Here is a 7,500-nt window from a genome sequence, read left to right as displayed (position 1 = left end):
TTGAAGCAGTACAAATCAGTAACCCTGACACTTAGAATATTTTTGAAGCAGTACAAATCAGTAACCAGCGACACTTAGAATATTTTTGAAGCAGTACAAATCAGTAACCAGCGACATTCAGAATATTTTTGAAGCAGTACAAATCAGTAACCAGCGACACTTAGAATATTTTTGAAGCAGTACAAATCAGTAACCACGACACTTAGAATATTTTTGAAGCAGTACAAATCAGTAACCAGCGACACTTAGAATATTTTTGAAGCAGTACAAATCAGTAACCAGCTGACACTTAGAATATTTTTGAAGCAGTACAAATCAGTAACCAGCTGACACTTAGAATATTTTTGAAGCAGTACAAATCAGTAACCAGCGACACTTAGAATATTTTTGGAGCAGTACAAATCAGTACACACTTAGAATATTTTTGAAGCAGTACAAATCAGTAGACACTTAGAATATTTTTGAGCAGTACAAATCAGTAACCAGCGACACTGAGAATATTTTTGAAGCAGTACAAATCAGTAACAGCGACACTTAGAATATTTTTGCAGTACAAATCAGTAACCACTGACACTTAGAATATTTTGAAGCAGTACAATCAGTAACAGCGACACTTAGAATATTTTTGAAGCAGTACAAATCAGTAACCACGACACTTAGAATATTTTTGAAGCAGTACAAATCAGTAACCAGCGACACTTAGAAATTTTTGAAGCAGTACAAATCAGTAACCACGACACTTAGAATATTTTGAAGCAGTACAAATCAGTAACCAGCTGACACTTAGAATATTTTTGAAGCAGTACAAATCAGTAACCGACTTAGAATATTTTTGGAGCAGTACACTTAGAATATTTTTGAGCAGTACAAATCAGTAACCAGCGACACTTAGAATATTTTTGAAGCAGTACAAATCAGTAACACTGACACTTAGAATATTTTTGAAGCAGTACAAATCCAGTAACCAGCGACACTTAGAATATTTTTGAAGCAGTACAAATCAGTAACCACGACACTTAGAATATTTTTGGAGCAGTACAAATCAGTGACACTTAGAATATTTTTGAAGCAGTACAAATCAGTAACCACGACACTTAGAATATTTTGTACAAATCAGTAACCGCGACACTTAGAATATTTTTGAAGCAGTACAAATCAGTAAACACTGACACTTAGAATATTTTTGAAGCAGTACAAATCAGTAACCAGCGACACTTAGAATATTTTTGAAGCAGTACAAATCAGTAACCACTGACACTTAGAATATTTTTGAAGCAGTACAAATCAGTAACCAGCGACACTTAGAATATTTTTGGAGCAGTACAAATCAGTAACCACGACACTTAGAATATTTTTGGAGCAGAAATCAGTAACCAGCGACACTTAGAATATTTTTGACGCAGTACAAATCAGTAACCACTGACACTTAGAATATTTTTGAAGCAGTACAAATCAGTAACCAGCGACCTTAGAATATTTTTGAAGCAGTACATCAGTAACCGCTGACACTTAGAATATTTTTGAAGCAGTACAAATCAGTAACCAGCGACACTTAGAATATTTTTGGAGCATTACAAATCAGTAACAGCGACACTTAGAATATTTTTGGAGCAGTACAAATCAGTAACCACTGACACTTAGAATATTTTTGAGTCAGTACAAATCAGTAACAGCGACACTTAGAATATTTTTCAGTCGTACAAATCAGTAACCAGCGACACTTAGAATATTTTGAGTCAGTACAAATCAGTAACCAGTGACACTTAGAATATTTTTGGAGCAGTACAAATCAGTAACCAGCGACACTTAGAATATTTTTGAAGCAGTACAAATCAGTAACCAAGTGCATTTTTGAATTGGTTACTGATTTCTCCGTTGAAGTTGGGGCTGCGGTTGGCTTCAGTTAGTGGTGGGGGCTTAATTTTCGCCGAGGGGAGCGTGTCCCGGTAGTGTCTCCGAGGAAGTGGTACCTATTGAAGGGGGTGTTTCTGAATTTGGGCCCTTTTTGAGTGGCATTGCCGGATGGGTTTTGTGTTGAAGGCTTCCAAATCGGGTAGCTCAGCCGGATTTGACCCGGCGGTTCTACCGACTGTCACGCCTTCGAGGGGGGACTGTTGTCTAAGTTCAGGCCGGATTTGGTGAATTTCCTAAGTCGGGAAGTGGTCCCAACGGGTTTGGGAGTGAACCTAACTGCTCATACCAACTTTGAGGCTTTGGGGCCGGGTAGCACAGTCGGATTTGACCCGGCGGTTCTGCCGAATGCCTGGCCTTCGAGGGGGGCCTGCCCTCTGAGTTCAGGCCGAATTTGGTGATTTTCCTAAGTCGGGAAGTGGTCCAAACGGGGATGGGAGTGAACCTGACAGCTCATACCGACTTTGGGGCTTCCAAGCCGGGTAGCTCAACCGGATTTGATCCAGCGGTTCTAGCGACTGCCACGGCTTCGAGGGGGGACTGTTGTCTAAGTTCAGGCCGAATTTGGTGAATTTCCCGAGTCGGGAAGTGGTCCAAACGGGGATGGGAGTGAACCTGACAGCTCTTACCGACATTGAGGCTTCGGGGCGGGTAGCTCAGTCGGATTTGACCCGGCGATTCTGCCGACTTCCACGCCTTCGAGCGGGGACTCTCCTCTAAGTTCAGGCCGAATTTGGTGAATTTCCTAAGTCGGGAAGTGGTCCAAACGGGGATGGGAGTGAACCTAACTGCTCATACCAACTTTGAGGCTTTGGGGCCGGGTAGCACAGTCGGATTTGACCCGGCGGTTCTGCCGAATGCCTGGCCTTCGAGGGGGGCCTGCCCTCTGAGTTCAGGCCGAATTTGGTGATTTTCCTAAGTCGGGAAGTGGTCCAAACGGGGATGGGAGTGAACCTGACAGCTCATACCGACATTGGGGCTTCCAAGCCGGGTAGCTCAACCGGATTTGATCCGGCGGTTCTAGCGACTGCCACGGCTTCGAGGGGGGACTGTTGTCTAAGTTCAGGCCGAATTTGGTGAATTTCCCGAGTCGGGAAGTGGTCCAAACGGGGATGGGAGTGAACCTGACAGCTCTTACCGACATTGAGGCTTCGGGGCCGGGTAGCTCAGTCGGATTTGACCCGGCGATTCTGCCGACTTCCACGCCTTCGAGCGGGGACTCTCCTCTAAGTTCAGGCCGAATTTGGTGAATTTCCTAAGTCGGGAAGTGGTCCAAACGGGGATGGGAGTGAACCTAACTGCTCATACCAACTTTGAGGCTTTGGGGCCGGGTAGCACAGTCGGATTTGACCCGGCGGTTCTGCCGAATGCCTGGCCTTCGAGGGGGGCCTGCCCTCTGAGTTCAGGCCGAATTTGGTGATTTTCCTAAGTCGGGAAGTGGTCCAAACGGGGATGGGAGTGAACCTGACAGCTCATACCGACTTTGGGGCTTCCAAGCCGGGTAGCTCAACCGGATTTGATCCGGCGGTTCTAGCGACTGCCACGGCTTCGAGGGGGGACTGTTGTCTAAGTTCAGGCCGAATTTGGTGAATTTCCGAGTCGGGAAGTGGTCCAAACGGGGATGGGAGTGAACCTGACAGCTCTTACCGACATTGAGGCTTCGGGGCCGGGTAGCTCAGTCGGATTTGACCCGGCGATTCTGCCGACTTCACGCCTTCGAGCGGGGACTCTCCTCTAAGTTCAGGCCGAATTTGGTGAATTTCCTAAGTCGGGAAGTGGTCCAAACGGGGATGGGAGTGAACCTGACAGCTCTTACCGACTTTGGGGCTTCCAAGCCGGGTAGCTCAACCGGATTTGATCCGGCGGTTCTAGCGACTGTCACGCCTTCGAGGGGGGACTGTTGTATAAGTTCAGGCCGAATTTGGTGAATTTCCCGAGTCGGGAAGTGGTCCAAACGGGGATGGGAGTGAACCTGACAGCTCTTACCGACATTGGGGCTTCCAAGCCGGGTAGCTCAACGGATTTGATCCGGCGGTTCTGCCGACTGTCACGCCTTCGAGGGGGGACTGTTGTATAAGTTCAGGCCGAATTTGGTGAATTTCCGAGTCGGGAAGTGGTCCAAACGGGGATGGGAGTGAACCTGACAGCTCTTACCGACTTTGAGGCTTCGGGGCCGGGTAGCTCAGCCGGATTTGATCCGGCGGTTCTGCCGACTGTCACGCCTTCGAGGGGGGACTGTCCTCTGAGTTCAGGCCGAATTTGGTGAATTTCCGAGTCGGGAAGTGGTCCAAACGGGGATGGGAGTGAACCTGACAGCTCATACCGACTTTGAGGCTTCCAAGCCGGGTAGCTCAGCCGGATTTGACCCGGCGATTCTGCCGACTTCCACGCCTTCGAGGGGGGACTGCCTCTGAGTTCAGGCCGAATTTGGTGCATTTCCCGAGTCGGGAAGTGGTCTCTGTCACAACGGGGGCAAGTGTCTGAAGAGGTAAAGTGAGTAACCAGCACAGCTTAGGGAAGGGTTCCAAAGTTCTCAACAATGTGAATTCGGTTACCAGGAAAGCTTAGGAAAGCTGCCTGACTGTCCCAAACGAATGAACTGCAAAACTTAGGGAACATGCCCGAAGATGCTTAAAAGTGTGAAATCAGTAAGCAGGAAAGCATAGGAAAGTGCCTGAAAGTGCTAAATGAGTAACATGAAAAACGTAGAAAAATGCCCGAAAATGTTTAAAAGTGTGAACTCAGTAACCAGCAAAACTTAGTAAAACGTTGGAAAAGCAGAAATGAGTAACCAGAAAAACTTAGAAAAATGTTTGAAAATGAGAAATGAGTAACCAGAAAAACTTAGAAAAATGTTTGAAAATGAGAAATGAGTAACCAAGAAAACTTAGAAAAATGCCCAAAAGAAGAAATCAGTAACCAGAAAAACTTAGAAAAATGTTTGAAAATGAGAAATGAGTAACCAGAAAAACTTAGAAAAATGTTTGAAAATGAGAAATGAGTAACCAAGAAAACTTAGAAAAATGCCCAAAAAGAAGAAATCAGTAACCAGAAAAACTTAGAAAAATGTTTGAAAATGAGAAATGAGTAACCAAGAAAACTTAGAAAAATGTTTGAAAATGAGAAATGAGTAACCAAGAAAACTTAGAAAAATGCCCAAAAAGAAGAAATCAGTAACCAGAAAAACTTAGAAAAATGTTTGAAAATGAGAAATGAGTAACCAAGAAAACTTAGAAAAATGCCCAAAAAGAAGAAATCAGTAACCAGAAAAACTTAGAAAAATGTTTGAAAATGAGAAATGAGTAACCAGAAAAACTTAGAAAAATGTTTGAAAATGAGAAATGAGTAACATGAAAAACGTAGAAAAATGCCCAAAAAGAAGAAATCAGTAACCAGAAAAACTTAGAAAAATGTTTGAAAATGAGAAATGAGTAACCAAGAAAACTTAGAAAAATGCCCGAAAAGAAGAAATCAGTAACCAGAAAAACTTAGAAAAATTTTCGGCCAAGTGTGAAAAATATTCTAAGTGTCAGCGGAGGAAAATGCCGAAGCATCGGGAAAGATTCAAAAACTCATGCCGAACATGAGTTCCGAAGTGCCGGAGGAACTGGGCGAATTGAGCCCGGCGGTTGGCCAGATGTCGTTTTGAGTCTGCAGCCCGAAAACTTTAACTTTGTCTGCCGCGGAAGTCTGGACCGGGAAAAATCCAAACGGTTTTGCCGGGTTCGAGTTCCAGAGCGAAGCAGTCGAATTTGAAATTCAGACCCATTCAGTGCCACTTGACATTGTGACACAGTGAGGTTGGCGGGGTACCGGAGATTTCTGGGAACACGATTTTTAGAACAAAATGGCGGCGCGGGACCACTTTGAAAGGCATCCGAAAAAACGGTTCCGCGGGCAGAGCACTTGAATGACAGGCCTGTGTGCATGCCCAAGAGCTCTCGGAAGTCTAATTTTTGACACTTTGTCAAATTTTCGACAGACTTACCCACTCTTGCTGCCTGTTCTAAGAATCAGTCAGAGGCCTGTGCGGCGGTCTCTTGACACTTTGGAGGGCGGGCAAACCCCACGTTGACTCCGGCCGTCCCTCCAAAAGGCACTTGCTATTGGGGGAAAGGATTGCAAGTAGCCTGGTTCCCGTGGGAGCGGCCAGGAAGGGTGCAGGCTGGCCCTTGCCTGAGCATTCCCAAAACCCTCTTCCGCTGAGAGCAGACCTCGCACGCCGCACTACCGGCTCTGGGAGTGGTTGGCCGCTATTGTACATAGTCCGGTCCTTCCTCTGCCACCCGGCAAGTGCGATGGCTCTGCCGCCCTGCGGTGCTCGTCACCCAGGTTTGGGGAACACGATACTTAGAACATGTTGGCGGCTCGGGACCTGCAGGCGAAAGGGGCCCCGTGGTGCTGAGCACATCGACCTCGGGTCTCAGTGCAAGCCGGAGAGTTCGCGGAAGTCTTAAAAGATTTTGACATCTGCTCAATTCTTTGACAGGCTTGCCTGACTCTTTCCGTCCGTTCTAAGAATCAGTCGGAGGCCGGGGCGGGGACGGTCTCTTGACACACGGAGGGTTGGCTTCCCTCCTCAGGTGTTTGTGTCGAAAATGAAGGCGAGAGATGCAAGCGTCCTGGTTCCCCTGGGTGCTGCCAGCAAGGGTGCAGGCTGACCCTTGCTGAGCACTCCCAAAAGCCTCTTAAGCTGAGAGCAGGCGCCGCACTACCGGCTCTGGGAGTCGTTGGCCGCTATTGTACATGTCCGGTCCTTCCTCTGCCACCGGCAAGTGCGATGGCTCTGCCTCCCTGCGGTGCTCGTCACCCAGGGTTTGGGGAACACGATACTTAGAACATGTTGGCGGCTCGGGACCTGCAGGCGAAGGGGCCCCGTGGTGCTGAGCACATCGACCTCGCGTCTCAGTGCAAGCCGGAGAGTTCGCGGAAGTCTTAACAGGCTTGCCTGACTCTTTCCGTCCGTTCTAAGAATCAGTCGGAGGCCGGGGCGGGGACGGTCTCTTGACACACGGAGGGTTGGCTTCCCTCCTCAGGCGTTTGTGTCGAAAATGAAGGCGAGAGATGCAAGCGTCCTGGTTCCCTGGGTGCTGCCAGCAAGGTGCAGGCTGACCCTTGCCTGAGCACTCCCAAAAGCCTCTTAGGCTGAGAGCAGGCGCCGCACTACCGGCTCTGGGAGTCGTTGGCCGCTATTGTACATAGTCCGGTCCTTCCTCTGCCACCCGGCAAGTGCGATGGCTCTGCCTCCCTGCGGTGCCCGTCACCAGGTTTGGAGAACACGATACTTAGAACATGTTGGCGGCTCGGGACCTGCAGGCGAAAGGGGCCCCGTGGTGCTGAGCACATCGACCTCGCGTCTCAGTGCAAGCCGGAGAGTTCGCGGAAGTCTTAACAGGCTTGCCTGACTCTTTCCGTCCGTTCTAAGAATCAGTCGGAGGCCGGGGCGGGGACGGTCTCTTGACACACGGAGGGTTGGCTTCCCTCCTCCGGCGTTTGTGTCGAAAATGAAGGCGAGAGATGCAAGCGTCTGGTTCCCCTGGGTGCTGCCAGCAAGGGTGCAGGCTGACCCTTGCCTGAGCACTCCAGAAG

Source organism: Hemiscyllium ocellatum, assembly GCF_020745735.1.
Source record: "Hemiscyllium ocellatum isolate sHemOce1 chromosome 15 unlocalized genomic scaffold, sHemOce1.pat.X.cur. SUPER_15_unloc_16, whole genome shotgun sequence".
NCBI lineage: Eukaryota > Metazoa > Chordata > Chondrichthyes > Orectolobiformes > Hemiscylliidae > Hemiscyllium > Hemiscyllium ocellatum.
This window is presented reverse-complemented; position numbering follows the sequence as displayed.